The sequence below is a fragment of the Nerophis ophidion genome, linkage group LG09, assembly GCF_033978795.1.
Source record: "Nerophis ophidion isolate RoL-2023_Sa linkage group LG09, RoL_Noph_v1.0, whole genome shotgun sequence".
NCBI lineage: Eukaryota > Metazoa > Chordata > Actinopteri > Syngnathiformes > Syngnathidae > Nerophis > Nerophis ophidion.
Window position 1 is genome coordinate 19771599 of NC_084619.1, and position 17480 is coordinate 19789078.

Below are 17480 nucleotides of genomic sequence, written 5' to 3' on the forward strand. Positions count from 1 at the left end.
ATCTGGACAAACCCCAAAGGTTTTGGGAGCCTATTCTAATGAGTGATGAGACAAAACTGGAACTCTTTGGGCCTATGAATCAACATTATGTCTGGAGGAGAAAAAATGAAGCTTACAAAGTGAAGAACACCTTTCCTACTGTTAAGCATGGTGGGGGTTCAATCATGCTCTGGGGCTGTTTCTCTGCCTCAGGTACCGGGAATCTCCAGCGCGTTCAAGGCATTATGAATTCTATTTCCTACCAGGATATATTAGCTGCAAATTTCATGAAGTCAGTGAAGAAGCTGAGGTTTGGGAGATGTTGGACCTTCCAACAGGACAAGGATCCCAAGCATACCTCCAAATCAACATCAGAGTGGTTGCAGAAGAAGGGCTGGAAGACTCTGGAGTGTCCTTCACAGTCGCCAGACCTAAATCCTATAGAAAACCTGTGGTGGGACTTGAAGAAGGCAGTTGCAGCACGCAAGCCCAAGAATATGAATGAACTGGAGGCCTTTGCCCAAGAGGAATGGGCTAAAATACCTGTAGATGGTTGCAAGAGGCTTGTGTCCGGTTATGTATCACGTTTGAAGGATGTAATTACTGCCAAAGGGTGTTCTACTAAGTACTAAAGATGCATGTAACTAGGGGATTGAATCATTTTGTCAATGAGATATTGAGAAAAATGTCCTTTTTTGGTATTTGGTATATATACATACATTTATATATATATATGTATATATATATATATATATATATATATATATATATATATATTTATTTGTATATATATATATATTTGTATGAAATATTTGACTTCCATTGAAATCTAGCTATATATATTTATTTTATTATATGTATAAATAAAAGAAATAGTTGAATTTCAGACGGCACCTTTCAAATACGCAGTAATAAAAACACAGTTGTCTTACTAACTGTACTATGCTTGTTGGTTACAAAAAAAAAAAAAACAACACTTACCTTTCACTATTTGAGTAACGTCTCTTCCGAGTTTCCAGAAGATGGCGCCAGTATGTGCTTTGGCCTGGCGTCTCTCGCTGTCAGCTCTGTTCGTTTGTGTGTTGTTTGCGTCTATTTTCGTCCCTGTCGTCCTCTCCCCCTCCACCAGCGGGCTGTGTGTCGGGCCCCACCTGGATTAGCTGCGCCCTTGGACGTGCTAGCCCCCGCCAGGTTCGGTCTTGTGAACACAAGATCTTTGACAAACAAAACGTTTCTACTGAAGGATTTCTTCACTTCCCGCGGACTTCCTCTGTGTTACGGAAACATGGCTGAGAGCCGGTGAGTCCGCCCCTCTTAATGAACTTCTACCTCCGGAGTGTTCCTACTTTAATTCTCCGCGGTCGTCCCGTCGAAAAGGAGGAGGATTAGCAGTCGTTTTTAAAAATGACTTTAAGTGCCGTCAGATCCGCCTGCAATCCTCCTTTTCAAGCTTCGAACAGTGCATGTTTGAGCTGGAGGGGGCGTGGCTTCCAGCTCGGGCTGAATTTCGGGAGGTTTTCAGGAGAGGCGCTGAATTTCGGGAGTCTCCCGGAAAATCCGGGAGGGTTGACAAGTATGCTTATCAATGAACCTAATGGCGGTATAGCTCGGTTGGTAGAGCGACCGTGTCAGCAACTTGAGGGTTGCAGGTTCGATCCCCGCTTCCGCCATCCTTGTCACTGCCGTTGTGTCCTTGGGCAAGACGTTTAGCCACCTGCTCCCAGTGCCACCCACACTGGTTTATATGTAAAAATTTGATATTGGGTTTTACTATGTAAAGCGCTTTGAGTCACTAGAGAAAAAGTCCTATATAAATATAGTTCACTTCACTTCGCTTCAAATGAACAAGGACACACTGTAGAAGCAACTGATTGTTGCTTCTATGATGGATGAAAGGACATACAAATGTTCTGTTCTAAGCAGCATGCTGTGAATATTGCAGTTGGTTAGACAACCAATCAGGCACGCTGCGAACAAGAAAAATGTGTCCAACATGTCACCTCCTGCCTTTTGGACTGCAAACACGTACAAGCTGGTCTAACATGTTGACTCAGTGGGTGGAATATATCTGTGTCCAGTAATGCTTCGACAAAGAACCAAGTTGAATTGACGGATCCTGTTGGTCATCCGTCACTGTGGTACTGTACTGCCAACTGTCTGTTCTATCCAAGACATTGATACGTGGTCATATTTCACAGAAATATGGCCTGCACGCTCAGTAAAGTCCCTTCACCCTAAGGTCATCTTTGACAGCAGCTCGCCAGTTCCTAGGGATCTTTACTTCATTATGCATTCTGCTCAGCAAGTACACGCTCAAGGCAACACGTCCTGCGAAATAGAGGGAAACTACTCCGGCTTCCTCCCACTTCCAAAGACATGCACCTGGGGATAGGTTGATTGGCAACACCAAATTGGCCCTAGTGTGTGAATGTGAGTGTGAATGTTGTCTGTCTATCTGTGTGGGCCCTGCGATGAGGTGGCGACTTGTCCAGGGTGTACCCTGCCTTCCGCCCGACTGTAGCTGAGATAGGCGCCAGCGCCCCCCGCGACCCCGAAAGGGAATAAGCCGTAGAAAATGGATGGATGGATACTCATTCAAGCTACTATAAATGTGTATGCTAAGTGTCTGCTTAATAACAGTAATAGTCCAGTAATAGTTTCAGATACTGCACATTAATCACCTTTTTGTACATAGGAACCTGAAACATTCAGTGCAAAACCAACAGGCAAAGTGAATAAGCAGATATGTGTAAAATCCCGATTGTCACACACACACTGGGTGTGGTGAAATTACCCTCTGCATTTGACCCATCCCTCTTGTTCCACCCCCTGGGAGGTGAGGGGAGCAGTGAGGGAAACATTTTGTGATTCAACCTCCAATTCCAACCCTTGATGCTGAGTGCCAAGCAGGGAGGAAATGGGTCCCATTTTTATAGTCTTTGGTATGACTAAGCTGGGGTTTGAACTCACCACCGTCCAGTCTCAGGACGGATACTCTAACCACAAGGCCACTGAGCAGGGTTACATTTATTTTGTAAAAGCTACCCCGTTAGATAACAGATTAGGTGCCTTCCAAAGGGGAATTTCAGCAGGCCTCGGGAAGAAAATTGGTATGCCTTTAACAATTTTTCAACAGTCATTTAGTTCAACCTCCATCCATCTTTTCTTTTTGTACAGCTTGTCCTTTTCGGGGTTGCGGGGGGTGCTGGAGCCTATGTCAGCTGCATTCGGGCGGAAGGCGGGGTACAAGTTTAAAGGTAAACGTTGCCACACCTAATAAGCAAAATTTACTTTTTAATGATGAACATTAAACAAGAGAAAGAAAATTAAGCCAAAATTGGTTATGATGAACTTTTGAAAGAAGAAGCTTTCAAAATGGTCGGTTTTGAAGTTCTGGGTTATGATGTCATAAACACAATTACTGATGGACATGATACAGCCTTTGACCTGATAGCTGGATGAATTGCCACGTGTATACGCCTACTACTTTACGAAGGACAACTTTGTAAAAAATGTAGGCTTCACTACACATCTTTAAAATTAAGCCCAGAGCTCTGCCAACTGTCCGTCAGTTTGTTACAGACTCTGGAGATGTAAGTTTGATCATTTTGTTTTTCAGCATTGAAGAACTTAGCATGATGTTGCTGTTGAAGGAGAACTGCACTTTCGAATCGTTCACTACACTACGAAAAACATGAAAGATGAGATTTTTAATGCATTATAAATATTAAATAGACGTAAATAAAAGTCCGCTTACAGCGCAGCCAATCGGAGCTCCTCTATTTCGCCCGTAAAATTCAATAAATAACCATTAAAAAAACGCCAATACTCAATTCACATTTTGTGACTTGAACATTGACCAAATATTAGAGATATTGTTATTACAAAGCACTAACAGAGACAAAATATTTATGGCAGCTCCATGATCAGATCCTTGCTCCTTGTAAGTTTGTTCGAGATCATAAAACATGCATCTCACCTGGAAAGAAGAAGTCTGAGTAGGTATTCTGACAAGTTGGCACACTTTGACAGCCATTTAGGGCCCGAAATAAGCCAGAACGACACAAAAAGACATTTGGTACCCCCTGTCCCCCTACCTCGTTTCTTCGTGAGGAATAATAATACTAATAATGAATTAGTGAATTAGTGAAGTGAATTATATTTATATAGCGCTTTTTCTCTAGTAACCTAAAGTGCTTTACATAGTGAAACCCAATATCTAAGTTACATTCAAACCAGTGTGGGTGGCACTGGAAGCAGGTGGGTAAAGGGTCTTGCCCAAGGACACAACGGCAGTGACTAGGATGGCGGAAGCGGGAATCAAACCTGCAGCCCTCAAGTTGCTGGCACGGCCACTCTACCAACCAAGCTAAACCGCTATATAGATTTATATAGCGCTTTTCTAGACACTCAAAGAACTTCACAGAGAAGTGGGAACCCATCATTCATTCACTCCACATTCACCAATGTGGTGGCAAGCTACATTTGTAGCCACAGCTGGCCTGGGGTAGACTGACAGAAGCGTGGCTGCCAGTTTGGGCCTAAGGCCTCTTCGACCATCACCCATCATTCATTCACTGAGCGGCACTGGGGGCAAGGGTGAAGTGTCCTGCCCAAGGACACAACGGCAGTGATTTGGATGGCCAGAGGCGGGGAGCGAACCTGCAAGCCTCAAGCTTCTGGAAATCCTGCTCTACCCACCACGCCATGCTGCCCCCAATACTAGGCATTCCTCACCAAAATGGAAAAATGTGAACAACCCAGCAGTTGGCATCCTAATGACAGCAGACCTTGCAAGGTAAGTGATGTTTTATTATGTTTGTTGTCTCTCATAAGATCAGCAGTGAGTAATAATCAGTAATGGAGAAGGGAAAAAAAGAAAACGTTGTAATGCGTTTTTGAAATTAATGTGCCGCTTATGCTTAAAATGATCAAAATATGAAAATGTTATTATAAATGTGTCAGTTAATATATTACATATATACTCACATCATGTATATAAAATCTCATACGGGGTCTTTGGATGTTTTTAAGGGGGTTGTAGGCGGAATTACGTGGCTGCCATAAGCTCCATTGTAAGCAGACTTTTGATCGCATGTATTTAATATTCAGAATGCAAACATTTTTTTAAAATAACATCTGTCATCATGTTCTTCATTTTGATTGTAAATAATTCCAAAGAAAGTGCAATTTCCCTTCAAAGGTGACCTATGATGATTTTAAGCTACATTTGAAACACTTTCTTGCAGTCTAGATAATATATTATTATATAATTTTGCACAGATGTTTAATATATTATATTAAGCATTTCCAAAATACTACATGTATTGGATATGCTTTTGTTTAAATTTTACATATATTTTGCTCCACGGTCACACTTATAACCTACTTTCTGAGTATGTCTGCGTTTCCAGATTGCAAATATAACCATGGCCCAATCTCTCCATATGTATTTTGAAAATGTACATTGTTTAAATATATATCTGAAAGGTGTCACCGCTTTTTTTTCCAGAAAATGTCAGAAATAAACTTCCATCCATTCATCCCATCCATTTCCTACCGCTTATTCCCTTTCGGGGTCGCGGGGGGCGCTGGCGCCTATCTCAGCTACAATCGGGCGGAAGGCGGGGTACACCCTGGACAAGTCGCCACCTCATCGCAGGGCCAACACAGATAGACAGACAACATTCACACTCACATTCACACACTAGGGCCAATTTAGTGTTGCCAATCAACCTATCCCCAGGTGCATGTCTTTGGAAGTGGGAGGAAGCCGGAGTACCCGGAGGGAACCCACGCATTCACGGGGAGAACATGCAAACTCCACACAGAAAGATCCAGAGCCTGGATTTGAACCCAGGACTGCAGGACCTTCGTATTGTGAGGCAGACGCACTAACCCCTCTGCCACCGTGAAGCCAGAAATAAACTTCATAAACATTAAATAGATTCACCAGGTCACAACATTAGGTACAGCTACACAATGAGAGTGCAAAAAAAAAGCTGCTTTTAATCTGTCTCTGCATTTGGCATGTCCTTGTTATTTATTCTTTTATCCTACCTTTTTTGTAGTGAATTGACGAAATGTGCCGAGGCTTCGAGGCATGTGTCGAGTGATGGAGGGAGCGTATCAAGGCTTAATTCATATAGGGGAGGAGCCAGAAATGATGACCTGTGAAGCCTCGCTGCCGGTCCCTACCACAAGACTGCTTTGGGACGTGGTGCGGGCTTTTTGGGAGCTGCAGTCACTTGGGAATCTATATAGAGAATAAAAAGTTTTTCAAAATGCCAATGGAATCAAAGAATAACAGCACATGATAAAAACACTTGACAGCAAAACTTAATCCAAGTCCTTTAACGCTTTGTCAACATTATATACTTCTGCCCAGCTCTAAACTTTACTCTGGTTACATAATGGTCCACACCAATATCATGTATGCCAAATAACATGGGTTCGATTCCCCGCAACGTCAGACATCATATTTGTTACCTTATTAAGGGCCTACTGAAACCCACTACTACCCACCACGGAGTCTGATAGTTTATATATCAATGATAAAATCTTAACATTGCAACACATGCGAATACGGCCGGTTTAGTTTACTAAATTGCAATTTTAAATTTCGCGTGGAAATATCATGCTAAAACGTCGCGGTATGATGACGCGTGCGCGTGACGTCACGCATTGTAGAGGACATTTTGGTCCAGCACCATTCACAGCTATGAGTAATCTCTTTTCATTGCATAATTCCACAGTATTCTGGACATCTGTGTTGCTGAATCTTTTGGAATTTGTTCAATTAATAATGGAGACGTCAAAGAAGAAAAATGTAGGTGGGAAGCGGTATATTGCGGCCGGCTTTAGCAACACAAACACAGCCGGTGTTTCCTTGTTTCCTTGTTTGCATTCCCAAAAGATGACGGTGAACCTTTACTATGGAACAGAGCGGTCAAGCGAACAAGGTTACCTACCACATGTCAACCGGCAGGTTTCGGTGAGAAAATGGTGGAAATAAGTCGGCTCTTACCATAGACATTAGCGGAGAGCTTGCGTCGTTCCTCCTGCACTTGTCGAAGAGGCAGCTGCGGACTCTCTTGACTCCTCCCACCGGCCGCCCCCGAACGTCGGATGCTTCCAACGTGAAAGAAGCATCGGCTGCCTTCGCCTCGTCGAGAAACGTGTCTTCCCTCGGAGACACTGGCGGTCACCACACCCGTGGCCACACCCCTCCGACCTTCAGGCTGTACAGGTACGACCATATAATCTAAGTAAACCACTAGTAACACAATAAGCAGATGAGGGATTTTTCAGAATTATCCTAGTAAATTTGTCTGATAACATCTGAATCGCTCTGCCGTCTATTTTCTTATTTCTTTTCTTTTCTTATTTTTTCTAGTCCTGCACTCTCATTTTCCTCATCCACGCATCCTTCATCCTTGCTCAAATTAATGGGGAAATCGTTGCTTTCTCGGTCCGATTTCGCTCTCGCTGCTGGTGGCCATGATTGTAAACAATGTTTAGATGTGAGGAGCTCCACAACTCGTGACGTCACTCGCACATCGTCTGCTACTTCCGGTACAGGCAAGGCTTTTTTATTAGCGACCAAAAGTTGCAAACTTTATCGTCGATGTTCTCTACTAAATCCTTTCAGCAAAAAAATGGCAATATCGCGAAATGATCAAGTATGAGACAAAGAATGGACCTGCTATCCCCGTTTGAATAGGAAAATCTCATTTCAGTAGGCCTTTAAACATTATGTTTAATAAGGTAACACATGCTCTTTCAAACACCCACCAAAAGTCAATAGCTGGATAATGAAGAGGTTTTGTCAAATAAAAAAGAATTGCTTTAAACTTGTCATGATCTGGCAGGTCTGCTGCCGCCTGTCTGCTCTTTTTTGCAGTGCCTGGTCTCTGGGTGACGAGGCGGAGCCACCTGCTCGCACATTTGATACTCATTTCCTACTATGTACTTAAACTCTCCAGGCCATTCACTTGGCGCAAGTAGATTCCTGATGGTTCACCCTTCCAGTCGTGTTCATCAACTCTGCTTTGGTTGCACTCACTTGTTGCCTTGTGTTTCTGCCGTTGTCGTGTAGTGTATAGTGTTTCCTCTCCGCACACCTTCTGTGTGCATCCTTGGTTATTTACCTCACTCCTTTGGGGTCCTACTCTGGCTAAGCCGATTGTGACAAAACTAAAAATGTAAGTTAACTAAATCTCCACTATTGTGTACTGTATTGTCCAAATCACATTAAATTGTCATGTTCCTCTTTAAGCTTGACGGCGTGCATGGCGCGGTGGCAGAGTGGCCGTGCGCAACCCGAGGGTCCCTGGTTCAATCACCACCTAGTACCAACCTCGTCACGTCCGTTGTGTCCTGAGCAAGACACTTCACCCTTGCTCCTGATGGGTGCTGGTTAGCGCCTTGCATGGCAGCTCCCTCCCTTCACTCAGTGTGTGAATGTGTGTGTGAAGGGGTAAATGTGGAAGTAGTGTCAAAGCGCTTTGAGTACCTTGAAGGTAGAAAAGAGCTATACAAGTACAAGCCATTTATCATTATATGCAATTTTCCCAAGATGACAGAAAAATATTATACACCCTGCCTAGGGATGTACGGTATACCGGTACTAATAGGGTCTTGCGGTACTAATGAATTAAAAACGGAGCTTTACTGCTTCTGAAAAACAGTGGTGCTATTTTTACTTTCTTTTATGGACATCATGACGCGCTGTCTTCACGACGTGCTGGAGCAGAGGCGAATGTTTGGCAATGCACAAGTACAGAGTATTTACGAAACCCATAATCAGTGAAGTTAGCACGTTGTGTAAATCGTAAGTAAAAACAGAATGATTTGCAAATCCTTTTCAACCTTAATTCAATGGAATAGACTGCAAAGACAAGATACTTAACATTTAAACTGGTAAACGTTGTTATTTTTTGCAAATATTAGCTTATTTGGAACTTGATGCTTGCAACATGTTTCAAAAAATCTGGCACAAGTGGCAAAAAAGACTGAAAGTTGAGGAATGCTCATCAAACACTTATTTAGAACATCCCAAAGTTGAACAGGCTAATTGGGAATAGGTGGGTGCCATGATTGGATATAGATGCAGCTTCCATGAAATGCTCAGTCATTCACAAACAAGGTTGAGAGGAGGGTCACCACTTTGTGAACAAATACGTGAGCAAATTGTCCAACAGTTTAAGAACAACATTTGTCAACAAGCTATTAGAAGGGATTTAGGGATTTCACCATCTATGACCCGACCGCAGATAAGCGGAAGAAGACGGATGGATGGATGGACGGTACGTATTATCATCAAAAGGTTCAGAGAATCTGGTGAAATCACTGCACGAAAACAGCAAGGCCTGTGACCTTCAATCCCTCAGACGGTACTGCATCAAAAACTGACATCAGTGTGTAAATAATATCACCACATGGGCTCAGGAACACTTCAGAAAATCGCTGTCAGTAACTACAGTTCGTCGCTACATCTGTAAGTGCACGTTAAAACTCTACTAGGTAAAGCCAAAGCCATTTTTCAACAACACCCAGAAACGCTGTCAGTTTCGCTGGGCCCGACTGATCTAATCTAAGATGGACTGGTGCAAAGGGGAAAAGTGTTCTGTGGTCTCACGAGTCCACATTTCAATTTTTTTTATGTAAACTGTGGACGTGGAAAAGAACAATCCGGACGGTTTAGGTGCAAAGTTAAAAAAACAGCATCTGTGATGGTATGGGGGTGTATTAGTGCCCAAGGCATGGGTAACTTACCCATCTGTGAAGGCACCATTAATACTGAAAGGTACATACAGGTTTTGGAGGAACATACGTTGCCATCCAAGCAACATCTTTTTCATGGACGCCCCTGCTTATTTCAGCAAGACAATGCCAAGTCACATTCTGAACGTGTTACAACAGTGTGGCTTCGTAGTAAAAGAGTACAGGTACTAGACTGGCCTGCCTGTAGTCCAGACCTGTCTCCCATTGAAAATGTGTGGCACATTAAGAAGCAAAAAATATGTCAACTGCGACCCTGGACTTTTGAACAACTTAAGCTGTACATCAAGCAAAAATGGGAAATAATTTCACCTGAAAAGTTTAAAAAAATTGCTCTCCTCAGTTCCCGTTTACTGAGTGTTGTTACAAGGAAAGGCCATGTAATACAGTGGTAAAAATGCCCCTGTGCCATCATTTTTGCATTGTGTTGCTGCCATTCAATTGTAAGTTAATGATCATTTGCAACAAAAAATAGGTTTCTTAGTTTGAACATTACATTTCGGAAGCAGATATTATTCAATAAAAACATAGCAACAATTGTAATGAAAAGGAGACTTTTTATTTGCTTCACAGATTGAAAGAACATCATGTTTTGGAGTGCATCTATGCTACAAAAAAGAAACAGATATTTATTTAAGAAGGTAGCTAAGAAAATGTAAAATGCAGGCTTAATTCAGACTCCTGAACAAAATACGAATGAGATGAAAGATAATGAAGCAGATATATTAAAGGCGAATAATAAAGCGTAGACACAAACCTCTTCACGCTGCATTTGTGCACTCCAAACAGATTGACTTTCCGCACAACTGGCAAGATAGTCTAGAACAGGGGCGCTCACACTTTTTTCTGCAGGCGAGCTACTTTTCAATTGACCAAGTCGAGGAGATCTACCTCATTCCTATTTATAATTTATATTTATTTATTTATGAAAGAGACATTTTTGTTAACAAGTTAATGGTGTTTAATGATAATACAAGCATGTTTAACACACATAGATTCCTTTCTTTCATGAAGACAAGAATATAAGTGGGTGTATTTGATTCTGATGACTTGCATTCATTGGAATTAGACAGTGGTGCTGATAACGTCCACATTTTCAAATGGAGGAAAAAAAAGTCCTCCTTTCTGTCCAATACCTCATGAAAGTGGTTGGATTTGGCATCTCATTTGTCCAACTTGCATACTCGTTTTTAAACACTTTGTTATGAGAGTAGCATATGTGTGTGGCCCTTTAATGTCTGGCAGCAGGTGAGTGACGTCAGTGACTGTGCGGGTGGGCAAGCAAGTGAGAAAGCGGTTGCTGAGGGCGGGGGAGAAATACATTGGCATCAAACTCCGTAGCTTGCTAGCTTGTGCACGCTAGCTTTCTGAGACTCTTATTTTGTTAGCACAGGCAGGATGAAACAGGTCTTTTATGGTGAAGACAGTAACTGTGCTGTCGGTCTTTAGAGTTTTGACAGTAGGTACGGAGTCTCTAGAAATAAAATGTGTTTCTCTGCGTCCGCCCTGTTAGTGATTTTTTTCTTAAATATGAGCTCGCAGCAGCCAGCGTCATCTCACAAGATCCTCGGGTGCCGAGAATGTCAAACAACTGAAGAAAGTGAAGTCTTGGTATGATTGATGATTGCTCATTTTTATGTCTATTTTTTAATGCCTGGCTTGAGATCGACTGACACACCCTCCGAGATCGACCAGTCGATCGGGATCGACGTAATGGACACCCCTGGTCTAGAACAATAGCAAACTTCATCTGGAACAGTATCGGTCGTGGCACAAACAGTCTTTTCCTTCAGATTTAAAAAGCATTTCAATTAATCCACATAGCCTTTTGAATAAAATCGGAGACATTCAAAAGTTTTATTTCCATGATTCTGTGTCCAAAAATTCCTTCCACTTCTCCTTCTTTGCCATGGACCTGCAGCCGCTCTGATATATTTTTGGTATATATCATGTTTGTAGCGCAATCCCAGATAATTTCTTGATGTTGTCTGCTGTTTAACATCAGAATAGCCATTACAGACGTAATATTTATCATCTGTGCCAATATTGCAGCGGACATCACTTAAAACAAGTTGTAAGGATCCGCAATGCCAAGTGTGATGACATAGGTCAACCGGAAAAGCAATAGTTTTTTTTCCCACGCTAAAATTAAATAAGGGTGCGGAATCAACTAATCTCCTTGCAAGGTGTCCAAGGGCTGCAGGGGGGAGAAGGAGGCGGACGCTGAACGCGAGAGGAAAAGGGCGAGAGGTAGACAACGACGCGGCGAAGTGAAAACGGAAGCTGAAAGGTTTTATTGAAAGAATAAAACAAAAAGTCAAACTGCTCAAGCCATGTCCTTTCTTGGTGGTCCTGGGAAGCCGCACAACTGTGAGAGTCGGTCACAGCGTCTTTCAGTGTACAGTAGGTGTATTACCATTAGTCGCATTAAAGAATGTGCATGGGCACTTGGATCTCACATGGGTGTGGAAATACAAAAAATAAACTCAATTGAGAAATCAGACTAATTTAGTGCATGGAAATGTAGTGAATGTTGTATTTGATAGATGGCGTCTATTACATTGGACAAGTACAAAGTTAAAGTGGATCATAGGTGGGCGACTAATTTTCAAGTATGGTACTAGATACAGTATTCAAAAGATGTTTACAATAGCACCTAAAATTACGCTCTTAATTTCTTCAATGGCCGAGCTCTTCGAGGGGAACTACACTTTTTGGGCAATTTTGCCCATTGTTTACAATCTTTATGAAAGCTGTGACGACGAATGTACAGTATTTTTATTTTTATTCAATGCATCCTAACTTATAAATAAACCTGAATAACAGTCCACTTACAATACAGCCAATGGTAGGTCCTCTATTCCGCCAATAAAACCCAATGAAAAACAGCACTAACAGTCCTCCATTTACATTTTGTGACTTGATAATTAACAAGGTATTAATGATATTGTTATTATAAACGCTAACGCAGACAAACTATTTATAGTGGCGCAGTGATCACGAGCTTGCGTGCCAATGCTGACATGATCGACTGAGCAGCTACTTCCACGCTTCCTTACTTGTCAGACTTTATTATAGACCACAAATCATGCCTCTTACCTGGATAGTAGAAGGATGAGGACATGTTCCGACAAATCGGTACACTTTGACAGCCAATTTAGACCTGGAAATGGTGAGAAAGACATAAAAAGCAATTGATTCCATTCCATCCTCCTTTTTCTTTGCGAGGATTGTGAGTCATTCTTTATCTAAATTGAAATATATGAACATCCTAGCAGTCGACATTCTAATGACAGCGGACCGTGTACAGTAAGTAATGTTTTATCATGTCTCTCATGAAGTCTGCAGTGAGTAATCATCAGTCCAGTTTTCAAAGAAAAAAGTGAACATTGTGATGCATTTTTTAAATCAATGTTCCGCGTATCTTAAAATGATAAAAATACATACAAATTAAGTAATGTATAAATGTGCCCATTACTACAATACAATTATACATGCATCATGTATACAAACCATAATGGAAGTTTTTGGATGTTTTATGAGCGCTTGGCAGAATAAAGGGGGCTCCCATAGGCCCCATTGTAAGGGGACTTTTGATCGCAATTATTTAATATTTAGAATGCATAAAAAAATACATCCGTCGTCATGTCTTTCATAATGATTGTGAACGATAGACAAAATTCTAAAGAAAGTGCAGTTCCAATTTAAAGGGGTCCTATTATGCAAAACCAACAACTTATTATCTGTTGGTACCTGTATTTGTCGATTTGGGATCACCATAAATCCCCCATATAAAAAAACAAACAATGAAAGCATGGTGGAGATATTTATAAAACAATCTTGCATTCTTTCAGAATTGCTCTAAACGAGCCGTTCGGAATTTGAGACATTAGTGACATATTTTGCCTTAGTTATGTCAGCGGATATCTCCATGAAGGTTTACTCGCAGAGCTTTCTGCGAGTCTAGCAGTTTCATCTAGTTGTAGTCCAAAGATTTTGTCAATAAGTTCCTTAATTTGTATCCACTTGTTGTGGGGCAGATTGGGTCGTACATGCACATGCATGCTAAAATCTTCTGCTGTTGCCATTTCTCATTACAAGCAGTGTATGATTCTAACTTACATCTGTCTAAACGCAATAAGAAAGCACTAAAAACTACAACATGGCTGACAGTGTGGAAACACTGCCCACAAAACAACACTTTTTGAAGATACATTTATATGGCAATTTGAATATGGTCTTTAATTTAGAGACTGTAAAACAACATCTATGCAAAATTTGGACCAAAGTGTCACCATAAACATTCTATGTGGACCACGGGTGTCAAACGTACGACCTGCGGGCCGGATCAGGCCCGCAAACAAGTTTTATCCAGCCCACGGGATGAGTTTGCTAAGTATAAAAATGAGACAAAATGTTTTAATGAAAGAAACTGCTATTCAAAGGCAATTATTCATATCTTTTTAGATTATGTTACACATGTATCAAAAAATAAACCACATGATGTTAGTGCACCAGTTGAGGAAAATGAGCAAACTGAAATACTAACATCCTGTAATTTGATTTTGGTATTATTGTTTTATCTCGATGGATTGAAAATTAACACCAATGAGTTGACTGATGAAAATTATCACATAATTTATTCAGAAAATATAAATAAGGACAAAAAAAGGTAGAATACTATTAACGGCAACATATAAGTGTAAGAAAACAACAACAACATTATGGTTTGTACACTTTCAAGAATGTTCTTGTTCAATTTTTAAACAAAGAAAACAATCTGAGGTTGTCTTTATTTTTAAGTTACCGTGCCGGGATTTTACCAGTCCGGCCCACTTGGGAGTAAATGGTAAATAATGGGTTATACTTATATAGCGCTTTTCTACCTTCTAAGGTACTCAAAGCACTTTGACACTATTTCCACATTCACCCATTCACACACATTCATACACTGATGGCAGGAGCAACCACACAAGGCCCTAACCCCAACCCATCAGGAGCAAGGGTGAAGTGTCGTGCTCAAGGACACAATGGACGTAACAAGGTTGGTAAAAGGTGGGGATCAAACCCAGAACCCTCAGGTTGCTGACATGGCCACTCTACCAACCGCGCCACGCCGTCCCCGAATGCAGCTGAGGTAGGCTCCAGCACCCCCCGTGACCCCAAAAGGAACAAGCGGTAGGAAATGGATGGATGGATGGTGGCCGCCGATCTAAAATCCACCTACTCAGTGGCCTAGAGGTTAGAGTGTCCGCCCTGAGATCGGTAGATTGTGAGTTTAAACCCCGGCCGAGTCATACCAAAGACTATTATAAAAAATGGGACCCATTGCCTCCCTGCTTGGCACTCAGCATCAAGGGTTGGAATTGGGGGTTAAATCACCATAAATGATTCCCGGGCGCGGCACCGCTGCTGCTCACTGCTCCTCTCACTTCCCAGGAAGTGATCAAGTAGATGGGTCAAATGCAGAGGACAAATTTCACCACACCAAGTGTGTGTGACAATCATTGGTACTTTATCTTAACTTTAACTTTAACTTTAACTTAAAATGAGTTTGGCACCCATTACGTAGAACAGTGGTTCTCAACCTTTTTTCAGTGATGTACACCCTGTGAAAATGTTTTTAATTGAAGTACCCCCTAATCAGAGCAAAGCATTTTTAGTTGAAAACAAGAGATAAAGAAGTAAAATACAGCACTATATCATCAGTTTCTGATTGATTATATTGTCTAACAGTGCAAAATATTGTTCATTTGTATTGTTCTTTCTTGAACTATTTGGAAAAAAAAGATATAAAAATAACTAAAAACTTGTTGAAAAATGAACACGTGATTCAATTATAAATAAGGAGTTCTACACATAGAAGTAATCATCAACTTAAAGTGCCCTCTTTGTGGTTTGCTATAGAAATCCATCTGGATTCATGAACTTAATTCTAAACATTTCTTCACAAAAAATAAATCTTTAACATCAATATTTATGGAACATGTCCACAAAAAATCTAGCTGTCAACACTGAATATTGCATTGTTGCATTGCTTTTCACAGTTTATGAACTTACATTCATATTTTGTTGAAGTGTTATTCAATAAATATATTTATAAAGGAATTTTGAATTGTTGCTATTTTTAGAATTAAAAAAAAAAAAATCTCACGTACCCCTTGGCATGCCTTCAAGTACCCCCAGGGGTACGCGTACCCCCATTTGAAAACCACTGACGTAGACCACAAGGAAATGTTTTGAATATAGAAAAAAATCAATATATGACCTCTATAACTTATATTTCCAATTAATGTCGCCCATTGAAATTAATCGAAATCCATTTAATTAATGTTGACACCCAAAACAGCACAATTTCAACATATGGCATGCATTTTTAAAAGAAAGAGAATAAATAAGAAATATTACATGAATACCGATACAATAATTGTATTATAAAAAAACAAAAAAATAATAATCATTTGACAGCCCTAAAAAAAAAAAAAAAATCATCCTTACTTGTCAATAAGTGCGTCCCAGGATACATACATGGGGCGTGGCTGGGAGAATGAAGCCCCGCCCCCTGGTTGGCAGGTCGCTGTCAACACGGAACTGAGCTGTGCACCGTTCCATCGCTGTTGCATACGTTCATGTGATATAGACTCACTCCGAGCACATTTTATTTCTTCCTGACTGGTGTTTGTGTTGTCCTTCACGTAAGTAACTTTGTATTTTCTGAACCAGATATGTTTTAGAATCGGGTACAGTGAAACGGCACCCATGGGCTACCTAACGTTAGCAGTTAGCACTCAGCTATCTAGCCTTAAGCTGAACATCGCATCAAATCTAAATAGGGTAATATTGGTAATATTATATTCGAGCCACACGTCTCAAGCCCTTTTTTGCAGTAAACCAAGCTAAATAAGATACTAATGTTAAAGAACATGCATCACTTCGCTCCCCTTTCGTCATGGAAATGGGAGGAAAGTATGAGGAGCTGAAAGACATTTTGGACATGAAGCCTGCTTGTTTTCAACTGTTTTCCTCAATGTCTGTTACTGTGGTTACTATGTTTCTTCATTACATCCATTCATATTTTTATAGTTAATCTTTTGTTAACAGGTCTCAACCATTGACTCACGCGTTTCCATGATACTTTTCAAAAATAGCCATTGCAAAGCACATGCATGCTTTGTGTATTTAGATGCATGCAATCTGTATTTACCATTTACTACACTTAAAGGCCTACTGAGATGAGATTGTCTTATTTAAACGGGGATAGCAGGTCCATTTTATGTGTCATACTTGATCATTTCGCGATATTGCCATATTTTTGCTGAAATGATTTAGTAGAGAACATCGACGATAAAGTCCGCAACTTTTGGTCGCTGATAAAAAAAAGCCTTGCCTGTACCGGAAGTAGCAGACGATGTGCGCGTGACGTCACCGGTAGTGGAGCTCCTCACATCCTCACATTGTTTACAATCATGGCCACCAGCAGCAAGAGCGATTCGGACCGAGAAATCGACGATTTCCCCATTAATTTGAGGGAGGATGAAAGATTTGTCGATGAGGATAGTGAGAGTGAACGACTACGGAAAAAAAAAAAGGCGAGGGCAGTGGGAGCGATTCAGATGTTATTAGACACATTTACTAGGATAATTCTGGAAAATCCCTTATCTGTTTATTGTGTTACTAGTGTTTTAGTGAGATTATATGGTACCTGAAAGTCAGAGGGG

General features: G+C 41.0%; 1 protein-coding gene across 2 annotated transcripts in view; it reads left to right on the top strand.

Moving 5' to 3' along the window:
- Positions 1-16307: 16307 nt before the first annotated feature.
- Positions 16308-17480, top strand: part of micu1 (mitochondrial calcium uptake 1) — a 47038-nt gene continuing 45865 nt past the window's right edge. For both annotated transcript variants that reach the window (XM_061910495.1, XM_061910496.1), the window contains exon 1: positions 16308-16457. The gene's annotated coding sequence lies outside the window, so the exon portion shown is untranslated. The remainder of the gene's footprint in view (positions 16458-17480) is intronic.